This window comes from Triticum urartu, chromosome 1, assembly GCF_003073215.2.
Source record: "Triticum urartu cultivar G1812 chromosome 1, Tu2.1, whole genome shotgun sequence".
Taxonomy (NCBI): Eukaryota; Viridiplantae; Streptophyta; class Magnoliopsida; order Poales; family Poaceae; genus Triticum; species Triticum urartu.
Window position 1 is genome coordinate 24515387 of NC_053022.1, and position 15654 is coordinate 24531040.

A 15654-nucleotide genomic window follows, 5' to 3' on the forward strand; every position below is an offset into this window, starting at 1 on the left:
TATTGTATATGTATGTAGCCAGTAGCGTCAGATAGATAATACGAAAACTTGTTGTTCGACCAATCTCTCAGAGAAGGAGAGGTCGATCACTTCTCTCGGTATGCATGACGAACTTCTGTACTTAATGGTTTCCTTCATTTTCTTACTAGCTAGCGTGTCGAGGGCCTCTCTATAAGTATAGTACGTAGCGTCAACCAAGCACGGAGATAAGAGAGGACACTTATCTCTATTAATTAATTAGCCACCTAACACAATATATGAAACACCTTAATTAACCATACAAAACCCCCAAATCCACCCCCCCTTTCAGAAAAAAAACAAAAACCCTAGCCCCTGAACAGCTGACGCGTGGATGCCTATTGGTCCCGGTTGGTGCCACCAATCGGGACTAAAGGCCCTCCTGCCTGGGCTCGCCACTATGGCCACGTGGAGACCCATCTGTCCGTTTCGTATAAGAACCAGTACTAAAGGCTAAGGGCATTAGTAATGACCCTTTAGTCCCGGTTCCGCAACTGGGATAGATGAGCCTTATGAACCGGGACAAATAGCCCTTTTTCTAGTAATGCAACCACCTTGCTCCTTATAAGGCTGTTATTTTTTTAATAAAAGGTGAATTTTATTGACTCAAAATGAAGCATCAAGAAGATACATACCACAATGAACACACATCCGCCTCTGTATAGTTAGGATGCACACAACCAATATCAACTCACATACACGAAAACATGCCAACAACTAGCAAAGTAATATAAGACCAAAGCTATGTGTACGCGAGGAAAAAAGAAAAATCCCTAAAGTGATCAAATCTGTGATCGGCAACCTACAATAATGACCATATCCGCACCAATAATCTCATGACACCACATAGACAACGAGATTCTTCAACAGCAGCATCACGTGCAAGGCGCTGCTTCGGTGACGCAGCATCACGCGGCCACAAGAGGCACCTCGCTGACGACTTGGAGTAGCCCCAGGGCCGACGAGGAATGCCGCTAGAACCGTACATGGAGCTCCCGATCTGAGCGCGCCGCCGCGAGACGAGATGCAGCTCCGATTCCCAGCAGCCAATGGCCTCCGAATCCGTCGCATCTCCGCATCACAAGACGCTCGCTGGAGAGCAGTCCATATCCATCACCACAAGATCCATCACCAGGAGCAGCCTTGTGGACCAGCCAGCGCCCCTCCAGATCTGCATCGTGCCCGCAGCATACCAAGAGCCCTCCAGGCCGTATCCGTTGGAGAGCAGCATGCCCTCCCACCGCCGCCGCATACGCCGGCGGCAACGGCAGCAAGAAGCGGCGAGAAGAAGGGCTCCTGGAGAAAGGGATTTGGGCGCCCCGGTGCCGCCCGTTGGGCGCGACATGGGAGCGAGGGCTCTGTCCCTTTTTCCTTTATAGAGCTGTTATGGCTAGTTTTTTCCTAAATCTTAGCCGACTAAACTTTAACAATGTCGTATCTAGTGTGTCTGACCTAAGTACGCATGGGAAGGCCAGACATGTAAAAACAATACCTGCCATACTCCGGTCAAGCATTGGCCCCCGCCACTTGCAGGATGGGTGGCGCTTTCTGTATCGGTTTACTTTAGTCTCAAAAATTGAGTTTATAAAGTTTCATGTAGTCTCAAAACAATGTTGCCAAATTCAAAAAAATGTTCACAATTTTTTAAATTCTGGATTTCCAAAATTATGTCCAAATTAAAAAAAATCAATTATTACATAATGCAACAAGCGAATAAATGATTAAAAAAATTAACCTGAAAAGGCAAGACTGAAAATAAAAAACAAAAAGATAATCCTATAATCTTCCGAAACCGGCATGCGGGTGTGTGTTTGGTCGCAACCTAGACCTACACGTAGACCAGGCTCTGCCCTTATTGGGCTGGTCTCGCCAATGTGCGTGCACGCCTTAGTGGGCTGGCTGATTAGAGCGATTTTAGGAAGGTTCTATAGAAAGTTAGCGACCTGCTTTACATTCTGCTGTGCGAGATTATCTTTTTCTGTGTTTTCTGTATCGGTTTTTTTTCTTTGTTTTCTCTTTGTGTTTTATTTTGTTGGTTTTCTTTTAGGTTTCCAATCCGTCATTTATTTATGTTTAGTTTCAAATTTGTTTGTTCTTTCATTTATTTTCAGATGCTTTGCCAAATGTTTCGAAATATATGTTGAACATTTTCCTTATGTTGGTTGAACTTTTTTCAGATACACATTGATCATTTTTGCGAAATGTGCATTGAATATTCTATGAATGTATGGCTGAATATTATTTTAAAAATATTTAATTCTTTTTCATAAATACCATGAACAATTTTTTAAACATACAAACTTTTGTGAAGTGTTAGAATTTTTTTAAATGTCAGAAAATCTTTTTTGAATGATATGAACAATTTTTAAAATTATGCGTACATTGTTTTACATTGAGTAAACATTATTTAAAGATGTTTTGAGCATATTTATTGAAACACTTGGACATGTTTTAAAAAATTCATAAACATTTGGTACAGCATTTTACAAAAATTGCATAGACAGTTTTTTTACCTTGAAGGCAATTCATTGACCACTAGGCGGGCACGAACGCTTGTAGCGAGCAGCAGCGCCCTGACGCACCGAAGTAGGAGCCGTAGGGGTGGCCAAAGATGATGCACGAGGCACCAGACGAGGATGAGGTACCAGAGGGGTGGCGTTCTTGATCTTCTTCTTTGCTGCTTCCTCGGCGATCACCGACGCGTCTATCGTTAGTTTCCCAGCGGGCCATTGATCTCTACTTCAAGATTCGTGCTCCTTGTTCTTTTTTCTCTGTTGTGTCTGTTGTCATTTTTTGGGCCAAATAGTCTGACAAACCACTATTTTGGGTCAGTCGATATTTTATTGGGCTGAAGCCCATTTTGTATTGCCTGCATAAAAGACCGATGATGCTAGTTCTTTTCCTGTTTCTACGCATTTTCTGTTTTTCTTTTTTACTTTTTAGCTACTTTACATGGGTATTTTTGGGGCGTTGGATGAGCGTAAAATGTATAGATGCAATTACTATAGAACAAGTGTACAAATTGTACTAAAGTGTTAAAATTGCACTACTATATGTTTATTTCATATACATATTAAAAATTTGCTAAGTTGTGTGCAAGTTTTAAAAATTGTTTCTCTCATATATTTTTCCTTCTTAAAGGTGATACCAATATCACTAATTCGATCTACCTTTCATTTCTTAGTTTTGTTTCCTTTTCTTTCTTCTTTAAGTGTAATATGAATGTCACTAATTCATTCCTTCTTACAAAACTTCTTTATCCCGAAGTACCACTATTATATGATTATTCTTGCATACGATGAAAAACATAATTTGTGTGTTAATTGTGTGCCAATTTCCATTGTTTGCCTAATATTATTTTCATTTTCATCCTTCTTAAAAGGTAATAGAAATGTCATTAACTCATTCTTCATTAGAAAACTTTATCATTTTGATATTTAATTTGTGTTTCATTTTCTTTCTTCTTAAAGGATAATACCAATGCTACTAATTAATTATCTCTTAGAAAACTTCATAATTTTGATTTTATTTATTTTTTGTTTCATTTTCTTTCTCTTTAAAGGGTAATACCAATGCCACTAAATCATTCTTCCTAAGAAAAATTCATTATTTTGGTTCCATTTTAGTTTTTGTTTCATTTTATTTTTCTTTAACGGGTAATACCAATGCCAAAAATTCATTCTTTCTTACAAAGTTACATTATTTTAATTTAATTTTACTTTTTGTTTCATCTTATTTCTTTTAAGGGTAATACGAATGCCCTAAATTCATTATTCTTTAGAAACTTTATTATTTTTATTTTAGTTTAGTATTTGTCGCGGGTGTGGAAACCCTGTAGACGGCCCATATTTTCAATTAAATGATAGCCGGACCAAGCTAGCACCAAAATTTGCCTAAAAAAGATAACACCAAAATAAATTGTGGGGTAGTTATGGGCACGACTACGTATCGCTTCAAGCGAGGCGGAAAGAAATCTCTCCTGTGCAGCGCCGTGTCCATGGCCAGGCAGGCCATAATGAGTTTGCAAAAATTGTACTACTTGTTTCCTTCAAATAACACGCGTGTGTCGCAATAGCCGGAGCTATCGCCCTCGACGGTGGCGGCGTGAGACCGAATCCTGCCCGTGCAAGCGCCTTATCTTTTTTGCATTTTTGTTAAGTACAAATGTAATTAAATCTTTCATTGTTTTGCTAGTTCGGGAAAAATTGTTAATGATATATTTCAAAAATATTTAAAATTCCTTGATATATATGAAAAATAAAAAATGTATACAAAAAATGTAGTCATCAAACACAAAAAATTGAAAAATAATTAATCATATATTTCGAATATGTTAGACATGTAAAAAGAATGTTCCAGGTGTATATGAAAACTGTGGAACGTGAATTAAAAAATTAAACGTCAAACAATTTTTTTAAGTGATCATGTATAAAAAAAATTAATCATACATTTCAAAAATGTTATATTTGTATGAAAAACATTATATCGCTCATAGTGAGTGATACATCTGCTCCCTCAAGTAGCGCCCGTGGGTGGGCCAGCCATCAATGGGTCGCTCGCTTCCTTATTGTCTCTCGAAGGATCACTCACTTTCTATAGCTTGTCTCAAAAAAAAAAACTCACTTTCTATAGCGCCCGTATGGTTTCCCGAAACACTTTCTATGGCGTCTTTCATTGTCAAAAACTTGAATTTTAAGAAAATTAAATATTCTCTTTTTTCATAAATTTCAAAAATTGTTCGCAGAATCAAGAAAATTTTCATCAATTACAAAAAAGGAAAAAATGACAAAATTGACCTTAGGACGAAAAGAATTCAGAAACTGAACTACTTTCAGAAAAAATACGCTCAGCTGACCCTTTTGTGTGGCGCTCGATAGCAAGGTGCCACACTACAATGGATTCGGTTGTATGCTTTCCCTCAATTATCATACAACATCTAAAATGCGGCTTGCTTCCCCTTTCATGTCTTAACGTATTTACCTTGTAATAAAAGATTGCTTTCACAAAGTCCATGACTTGTTGAATGCTCATGGTTGGAAGTGAGGATATTGAGTTGAAAGCCTGTAAGCAATGAACTCGGACGTGAGTTCTCTGTGTTTTTGGGGACACAACCTTGCCATCCACCTTCTTGCCTCGCCACATGTGACTTGGTACACAACTCACTGTATGCCAAGTGGACCCTCCTTTCCATGGTCTTGCACGCGCAATCCATGAACACCGATCCTCCTCACATGCAACCGTGTAACGCACATTAACGTCCGAGTGAACCACCTTGTGTGGACGATAATGCGTAACCGAGTAGTCATCGAGCCACATCTTCAATTCCAAGAAGGTCCCAAACTTAGACCCGGGAGAAATACCATTTGTGCCGTGTTTCAAATCCCGGTGAGAAGTTGGCCTAACTCTAGGAAATATACCTTTGCCACCGTCTACCACGGCTTCATCCGCGAACTAACTGAAGGAAATATGCCCTAGAGGCAATAATAAAGTTATTATTTATTTCCTCATATCATGATAAATGTTTATTATTCATGCTAGAATTGTATTAACCGGAAACATAATGCATGTGTGAATATATAGACAAACATAGTGTCACTAGTATGCATCTACTTGACTAGCTCGTTGATCAAAGATGGTTGAGTTTCCTAGCCAAAGACATGAGTTGTCATTTGATTAACGGGATCACATCATTAGGAGAATGATGTGATTGACATGACCCATTCCGTTATCTTAGCACTTGATCGTTTAGTTTACTGCTATTGCTTTCTTCATGACTTATACATGTTCCTATGACTATGAGATTATGCAACTCTCGATTACCGGAAGAACATTTTGTGTGCTACCAAACGTCAGAACGTAACTAGGTGATTATAAAGGTGCTCTACAGGTGTCTCCGATGGTGTTCGTTGAGTTGGCATAGATCGAGAATAAGATTTGTCACTCCGATTGTCCGAGAGGTATCTCTGAGCCCTCTCGGCAATGCACATCACTATAAGCCTTGCAAGTAATGTGACTAATGAGTTAGTTGCAGGATGATGCATTGCGAAACGAGTAAAGAGACTTGCCGGTAACAAGATTGAACTAGGTATTGAGATACCGACGATCGAATCTCGGGCAAGTAACAAACCGATGACACTACAAGAAATATGTCAACTAGTGACCTTCTGTCAGTGACCCTGAAAGAATTGGTCAAAAGCTGTTCCGACCATTGCGACCATTTTGGTCAGAAAGGTCGTAATTTCCTTACACGAAATGGTCATAAAGCAGACAACACTAGTCCGCTGCCTTATTTCTTGCTGATCATGACCAATATAGATCGTCATAACCTTGTAAATTGTGGTGGATTGATATGACTTGGCGCCACCTCATCAGTTTTGCCTATTTGTCATGTCCATGTGTCAATTTTTGCCATAGGTTGTGAAGCAACCTATATTTCTGCCATTCCCAAAATTCGCAAAAAAATCTCATGAATTCTTTGAGTCGTATATTCATCAAATATGTAAAAATCCTTCCTTGCCTAGTTCAAAACTAATTCAACAATATTCATTTTCCTATTTTGTTCACAACATCACTTTATGAAGGAAGTGCTATTTATATATTCTTGATTGCCCTCAGAATTTTTGGGCACTCTTTCCTATCCAAATCATTACCGCATGACAAAATTCAGCTCCATTTGCCTAGCAAATCTTCCTCGGCAAATTTCCAAAGTTTTTGTCCACCTAGAAGTATTGTGAAGGAAGTACCTTTTTTATATATCGAAATGACATTAAATTTATGCAATTCCTTCATATGCCCAAATTATCACCCTCCTCCAAATTGCAGCTCAGTCAAATCATCTATGTGAGCCCAGGTTCAATTTATATTTTATGGCCAAATTGGCATGTTGCAAAGCAAGTGTTATCTAGACCCCTCCTATTACCCTCAAACTTTTTGGGCACTCTTCCATACCCAAATCATTGCCACATGATAATATTCAGCTAAATTTTCCTAGGAAATCTTTCTCAGGAAATTTCCAAAGTTTCTACCTCGAGAGAAGCTTTGTGAAGTAAGTACTATCTAGCCTTACCCAAATGATCTGAAAATTTACCAGCACATGACCATACCTATGTAACTTACCTACACCAATTTTGAGCTCATTTCATTCATCCAATCTCTCTCACAAGTTTTCCCAAGTTTCTGTCCATACAAGAGCATTGTGAAGGAAGTACTACTTTGGCATGTCCAAATGGTATCAATTTTCTACAATGCTTTCCTATGCCCAAATAACCATCCTCCACCAAATTTCAGCTCAATCCATTCATTATTTTGAGCCCAGCTTCAACATTCATAATTTTGTCTGGCGTGGTACTTGGCAAAGCAAGTACCACCTAGGATCCTCCTTTTGAGCTAAAAATTTGTTAAGACATTCTCCTTAGTAGATGATCATCCTCAGCCAGAACTCACGCCCATTGGCCATGTGCATTTCCCATACCGCTAATCAAACACTTGACTGCTAATGCATCTTTGAGCATAGGTCAGTCTCCTCATGAGATTCTTCTGTTGTAATTTTCTTCCTAGCACCTACCTGGGGAGTGCCCAACCCACTAGACATGCCTAGGCCTCCCAGAACGCATGTCAACGCCAAGGTCACGCGGTGACCACGCGACGGGCATGCGAGTTTACGCGCTTTGGAGTTGGGGCCCTGGGCCACATCCAAACCTCGACGTATCGCCACCAAACCATGTATTTATGATTAAATATATACTTATGTAACTAGAACTGATTTTTGGGAAAAATAAAGAGCAAACAATAAGGTAGATGCAGTTTAAAATTGACCCGCTTCCTACTGAATCGGCAGAAATTTGTCTTTTTCACAAGTGGTGGATCAAAACTTTTGACACCAAACCATTTTGTCAATTATGCATTAAATATGGCCTAATATTTTATAAAAATGATTTGGTCCAATTTTGCAATAAATATATGGTAGCTCCTTCACAAAAAAACTCATTTTGGGCATTCAAAAAATGGAAAATGAATTTTCCGTGCAAAGAAAATGAAAACTCCCTTAGGCAACATTGTTTGCAATTCCAAGATGCACCCTTGTGCACAATATGAGATCATTTGAACAAACTATGCCATGAATGTGGCCATAAGTTTGATCATTTGGCTCGAAAGCCCCGAATCTTCACGCATGATAACTCATTTTTGAGAATACTTTTTAAAAATAATTGTCCTATTACAAGTTTATTATTTTACCTGGAAACTTGGTCACATATAATGACACAATGCGAAGGTTTCCATTTTTTTGATTTTTCTAAAAAAATTTATGCCCGTTTCGAAATGCGATGAAAACGGCGGGTTTAACCGTTCCTAGCTAGTGGTTGAATCTTGGAAAACTTTTGATGTTTCTCTGATTAAATAGATACTTATGTATCTAGAAATGATTTTTTGAAAAAATAAAGAGTAACCTATGAGGCAGATGCAGTTCAAATTTAACCCGCTTCCTACTAAATCAGCGGGAATTTGTCTTTTTCACTAGAGGTGGATTAAGGCTTTGGACACCCAACAATTTGGTCAATTGTGAATCAAATATGGCCTAGTATTTTGGAAAATTGATTTGGTCCAATTTTGCAACAAATATATGGTAGGTCCTTCACAAAAAAAACTCAATTCAGGCACTCGGAAAATGGAAAATGAATTTTCCGTGCAAAGAAAATAAAAAGTCCCTCGGGCAACATTGTTTGGAATTCCAATACGCACCCTTGTACACAATATGAGATCATTTGAACAAACTATGCCATGAATGTGGCCATAAGATTGATCATTTGGCTTGAAAGCCATGAATCTCCACGCATGATAGCTCATTTTTTAGAACACTTTTTAAAAATAATTGCCGTATTACAAGTTTGTTATTTTCCTGGAAACTTGGTCACATATAATGACACAATGCGAAGGTTTCCCAATTTTTATTTTTTATTTTTTAAGCCTGTTTCGAAATGCGATGAAAACGGCGGTTTGACCGTTCCTAACTAGTGGTTGAATCTTGGAAAACTTTTAATATTTCTCTGATTAAATACATACTTATGTATCTAGAAATGATTTTTTTGAAAAAAATAAAGAGCAAACTATGAGGCAGCTGCAGTTCAAATTTGACCCGCTTCCTACTGAATCGGCGGGAATTTGTCTTTTTCACCAGAGGTGGATCAAGGCTTTTGACACCCAAACATTTGGTCAATTGTGATTCAAATATGGCCTGGTATTTTACAAAATTGATTTGGTCCAATTTTGCAACAAATATATGGTAGGTCCTTCACAAAAAGAACTCAATTCGGGCACTCGGAAAATGGAAAATGAATTTTCCGTGCAAAGAAAATAAAAAGTCCCTTAGGCAACATTGTTTGGAATTCCAATATGCACCCTTGTGCAAAATATGAGATCATTTGAACAAACTATGCCATGAATGTGGCCATAAGATTGATCATTTGGCTTGAAAGCCATGAATCTCCACGCATGATAGCTCATTTCTGAGAACACTTTTTAAAAATAATTGCCGTATTACAAGTTTGTTATTTTTCCTGGTAACTTGGTCACATATAATGACACAATGCGAAGGCTTCCCAATTTTTTGATTTTTTTTGAATTTTTTATGCCTGTTTCAAAATGCGGTCAAAACGGCGGGCTTGACCGTTCCTAGCTAGTGGTTGAATCTTGGAATTTTTTTGGCGTTTCTCTGATTAAATAGATACTTTTGTACCTAGTAATGATTTTTGGAAAAAATAAATAGCAAACTATGAGGCAGCCGCAGTTCAAATTTGACCCGCTTTCTATTAAATCGGCAGAAATTTGTCTTTTTCACAAGAGGTGGATCAAAACTTTTGACACCCAACCATTTGGTAAATTGTGCATTAAATATGGCCTAGTATTTTAGAAAAATGATTTGGTCTAATTTTGCAACAATTATTTGGGAGGTCCTTCACAAAAAAACCTCCTTTTGGGCACTCGAAAAATGGCAAATGGTTTTTTCGTCCAAAGAAAATGAAAACTTCCTTAGGCAACATTGTTTGCCTTTTCAATATGCACCCTTTTGCACAATATGAGATCATTTGAACAAACTATGCCATGAATGTGGCCTTAAATTGATCATTTGGCTTGAAAGCCATTGATCTCCACACTTGATAGCTCGTTTCTAAGAACACTTTTTAAAAATAATTGACGTATTACAAGTTTGTTATTTTTCCTGGGAACTTGGCCACATATAACGACACAATGCGAAGGTTTCCCAATTTTTTGATTTTTTTGAATTTTTATGCCGGTTTCAAAATGCGGTCAAAACGGCGGGAATAACTGTTCCTAGCTAGTGGTTGAATCTTAGAATTTTTTGGTTTTTCTCTAATTTAATAGATACTTATGTACCTAGAAACGATTTTTGGAAAAAATAAAGAGCAAACTACAAGGCAGCTACAGTTCAAATTTGACCCGCTTCCAACTGAATCGGCGAAAATTTGTTTTTTTCACGAGAGGTGGATCAAAACATTTTACACCCAACTATTTGGTCAATTGTGAATTAAATATGACCTAGTATTTTAGAAAAATGATTTGATCCAATTTTGCAACAAATATATTATAGGTCCTTCACAAAAAAACTTATTTCGAGCACTCGAAAAATACAAAATTGATTTTTAGTTAACTACGACCAATTTTGTAGTTAACCATGACCAATTTAGATGGTCATCACATCGTATGCGTGTACTGCATTTTGACTGGTCCATGGGCGTTTCACGCGGATCGTGGATGGAACACCGTTGGATTTTTGCGGATCTAACGGCTGTCCTCACCCCAAGCCCGCCTAAGCTGAAACCCTAGTCCTCGTGGACATTTTTCATTCACCCCCCGCCTCCTTTCTTTCTCCCCTCGCTCTCCTCTCCTCCTCCCCTCCCCGCTCCCTCCCATGGCAAACCCCGTCGCCTCCCCTCTCCTCCTTCCCTCCTGCGTGCGTCGGCCACCTCCCTCCGGCGGAGCTCGACCCCCACCCCCAAGCGCCGCTGCTCCACCCTCTCCCACGCCCCTCGATCCCATATCCCCATCTCCAAGTCACCCTCTCCCTTCCTCAGATCTCGATCCACCGCCGCCCACCATCGACGACCCTCACCGTAGACGAGATCGAGCTCCTCCCTCCCTCCCGTTCACTCCTAGCCTTATCCACTCTGAGCCAACCAACCACTCCGTCCTTGGGATTTTGTCGCGCAACGCCTCGTTTCGCCGGCCCGGCGACCATAGGAAGGTAGTCCACGGCCAGGATGGCGGCGTGCCCCGCCACGAGCACGTACGCGCACGACACTCCGCGCCTCCCCTCCCTCTACCGCGGTTCCTAACATATTGGTCCTCTCCTCTCCTTGGGTGACATGCAGGGCTCACGTGGGAGCAGCGCACGGCGGAGGCCTCTGGAGGAGAAGCGGGAGTAGCCCGACCGTCCTCGCGCGCCCGACCCATGGCAGGAGCACCACGGCGCGCGCCTCGGAGCTACAACATCTCCTTCAGCGACTTCGTCTTCGGCATCCTGCCGGCCACGCTCGTCGGCGTCGGCATCCTGGCGACTTCCTGTAATCCAGTTCGGCCATGCGTGCTGGGAACTTTACTGCCTCGAGCACGGTATCCTGGTTCGTCATACCCCATCTCATCCCATCTCTCGCCCCTTTCGATGTCAGATCTTCTCTAGTCTGGAATATTTAGGCTGTAATTGATGCGCAATTTGAACCGTGATCGGATTACTGGATTACCTTCCCATGTAGGTCTAATTGTTTTCCCCCCGGGAATGCGGCAATTAGTGTTCGATCTGTGCGACCCTTCTGAATTTATCAGGAACATGAACTGTTCGTAGTTCCTAATTTAAGCATGTGATCTGTGATGTCTAGCCATTTCGATTTGTAGTTTAGATCTAATAAGCAATTGTAGTACGAGGATCGTGCTTTTCATGAGACATGGGTGCACTATTGTACTAGTATAGTTGCCACTTGTGTGAAATCTCAGATCTAGTTAGGCCATTATCATGCTTTACATAGTCATTTAGTGGTCCAATGTTACATTGCATCTACGGACTTGCATTATTGACGAGGGTGTATTTGGTTTGGGGCTCCATTGAAAAGGGAAGCATAAATATTCTGTCTGCCACCAAATTCTTTGTGGCTTTCTGTACTGCAAACATAGGACCGGGATGTTATTGGTGTGAGCAATCAGAAGGAAGCAATAAAACATGCTGTCTTGTGTACATTTCACCATCCGCCAATCATTTTTTTATATCATCATCTTATTACCGTGACCAAAACTTACTCTTGTTCTTGCCCTTGCAGATCGAGGATATTGTCTGAGTGGCCAGGCGAGCCTGCTACAGAGCTTTGCCCATGGCGGCAACTGCGTGATCGAAATTAGCTTCAGTTTTGCTAGGATGTGTCATTATGAATCTGATACAGTGTGAAGTATGTGTTACATCTGCTCCTGCATACATGAAACTGCATGTGTATATATAAATTTCTCTTGATCTATAGCGCATTTGCGCCTTGGCATAGCATTTTTATTTCCATAGAACTGAATGCCGCGGATAGAACTGTTCAGGCAGTCTGTCTTAGTAGTAGCTACTGAAAACTGACTTGCACTGCTTCATGGAAATCTCTCACGGTCACAGTGAAGAACTCTACTTGTACAACCAAAATTGATTCAAATCCTACGTATCTAGAACTGCATCTTCACATTCTTTAGTGCAGCCATGTAGTAGCACTGTAGTAACCTTCTAGATCAGTTCATTTAGCGATTTTTTTCCGGGAGTTCATCTTGTAATCTATTTAGATCATGAAGTTTCTAGGACAGTTGCCTGCCTGCTTGTGTGATAGGCGTCACCTTTCATGTATGAAAGAAACAAGCTGATCCGGTTCCTTTGGTTGAACAGGATGTTCTTGGGTAGTGTGAGCAAGTACTGCATCAACAGCCTGGGCTGCCCCGTCTCGTGATCAAGGGCGCCTGACCCATCCTCGACCAAACAAACATTCCCCATTGTATTCCACACCGTGATTCTTGAGGTTTCTATTGTGTTGTACGTACGTACTCCTGTGCAAATTCACTGCACACTTCCAAGAGTACTATATGGCTTATGTTAGTATCATTCATGTGTTTGTTAGTGCTTGGTTGGATGAGGCTGGATTTGTGCACCTCCGATCTGATGCGTTTGTGCGTGCGTGTGTTGAACAGTGACCTCAGATCTGGTGAAGGGCGCCAAGGAGAAGCAGCTGAAGGTCAAGGGCCCGGTCAGGATGCTGCTCAACATCACCACCAGGAAGTTCCCCTGTGGAGAAGGTAGCCACCTCCCTCTCTTTGCCCTTCTGCCCGATCCCATTTGCTTAGTAGCTCTGCATTGTATCTGGTCCTTACATGCTCACAGTAGCTCATTGGTGATGTGGGTCACTATGTTTTTTGGATAGCTGACTGTTCAGACCGCTGCGGCCTTTCCGTGACGATGATGATGTTGTTCTGGGCACAGGATGTGAAACATTTAGACTGCTGTGGCCTTTCCGGTCTTTGATGATCTAAAATTGAGCTTTTTAAAACTGATGCTTAGCATGCCATCAACGTTTTTTTGTTCCTCATCTAGAGATGCAGCTCCGTGTGTTGGTGTGATATAATGTAGAGGAGTTGCATGTGAATCGTTTGTCAGCTGAGCATATCATGTTACAAGGAGATGCTACTGAGATTTTACGTCGTTGAAGTATCTTAAACAGAGCTTTTTAAAACTGATGCTTGGTTGATCTAGTTCTAGTATATTAGTTGGGTGAGAGTCTGTTGTTGATGGTGCTGTGTTGGCATTTCTTTTTATGTCGTTGAAGAATAAAAAGGATAAGCATTTCTCCAGCCAATTCTGAAGTAGTTGCTGCTGTGTAGTCATCGGCTGGACCTATGCATTTCATCATAAGTCAGATATTGCTTGGACTATACTTCTGAATAGAATTGAAACATTTCTCTTTCGTTTATTTGTCTTCAATTCTTTGGATCAAACAACTCTCTTGAACACATGTTCGTTAGTGTGGTGATGGTTAAACAACTACAGTTGATCGGTGTTTTTTTTGCATTTTTGGATTCCTCAACCTTGGATATTTTGCCAAAAATAAACCCTTAGATTCGTTGCCATTCCTTTGATCATAATCTGTTGTGGTTGCTAAGTATTTTTTAGCAGTAATAAAAACCTGGCTCTTTCATGTTGCAACCCAACAGGAGCACCCCTGTTTGTCTGCGTAATACACATATTTGCTCTGCTGCTCTTATCTTTAACTAATCAACGCAAGGATGACGACCACCATCGTCGTTAGATTTGTTATCCATGTTGAAGTGTAGAACAACAGCAGGTTAAAACGTTTTATTTTCCCTATGCAATTCTGTTGTTTTATTTGCCCTTTATAGTATTGTACAAACTGATGCATTCCTAGCATAAACAAATTATTCTGTAAGATTTGTAAACTAATGCAAACTCAGCAGCAGCAACTGTATACTTCAGCAGCAGCAGTATACTTCAGGAAGTTCTGTTCATTATACTAATGCCTCAGCAGTAGTATAATATATTAGGTGTTGTTCCTGTTATCCATACTTCATTATTCTGTTATCCATACTAATGCCTCAGCAACAGTATACTATTGTTATCCATGCTCCTAGCTGCTTGTGTATCTGTTTATTATTCTGTTCATTATTCTTTTCCTAGTTGTTCTTTGTTGGAAGATATTTCTTTCATTGGCAACCATGATAACATAATTTCCTCTCTTCTACAGGAGCTCTAGGCTAAAGAAGTTCGAAGAAGGGAACACTTCATCTTTGTAGCTAGTTTTATCTTCCTAGGTGTTTTATGTTCCTGGGTGTTTATTCCTGGGTGTTTACTTCAGAGATGTTCCTTGATGTTCCTGGGTGTTTGCACTTCCTGGGTGTTGTAAATTACTAGATGATGTGAACTATGCATGATTGTAATATATATAATATACTCATTTTGGTCGCCATTTGTGAAAATTTGGGTGATTGAAATATTGCAAATGTTGATTATTTATTGTTTTTTTGAGGATCAGTTCATTAATTGCTGATACATCAGAAATGAAACAAATACTACTTGGGCCCTAAAAAGGCCACAAATCAAAAAATTCAGGAAAGTGAATAAAATCGCTTAAAAATCAATTGTGAAAAGGTGAAGGCCAAGAAAACAAAAAGGCCTAGGCCCAAAAATAACAAGGCTGAAATGTTGGGCTTGGCCCATCTACCCGACCAAAATTAATATGAGAAAAAACACAAATAGGCTGAATTGTTGGGCTCGGCCCATGTAAAGTGTCGAATTGGACCGGGCTGAATCTTATCAACGACCTTTTCAATTGGTCGCAATTTTGCCATGTCAGTTTGCCACGTCAGATCCGACGTGGCCTGGGCACAGAGCTAGCGACCAAAACAGAAGGTCATAGAATCAACGACCTTTGGTTTTGGTCGTGGAATTCCACGACCTTCTCACAGAGAAGGTCGTTAATTTCAGTTTACAACTGCCAGCTTTTGACCTTCTGTTTTTGGTCAAAAAAAGGTCGCAAATGAAAATCAATGACCTTTTAGAGACCAATAGTGAGGGTCACAAGTTGACATATTTCTTGT

General features: G+C 40.1%; 1 non-coding gene and 1 pseudogene across 1 annotated transcript; both read left to right on the forward strand.

The window, feature by feature from the left end:
* The first annotated feature begins 13517 nt into the window (after positions 1 to 13517).
* LOC125533445 lies at positions 13518 to 13602 on the forward strand (annotated as a pseudogene).
* Positions 13603 to 13701: 99 nt separating this feature from the next.
* Positions 13702 to 13785, forward strand: LOC125533443. The gene has a single exon (XR_007294314.1). It is a non-coding gene; the product is annotated as a small nucleolar RNA SNORD36 (small nucleolar RNA).
* The last annotated feature ends 1869 nt before the right edge of the window (positions 13786 to 15654 follow it).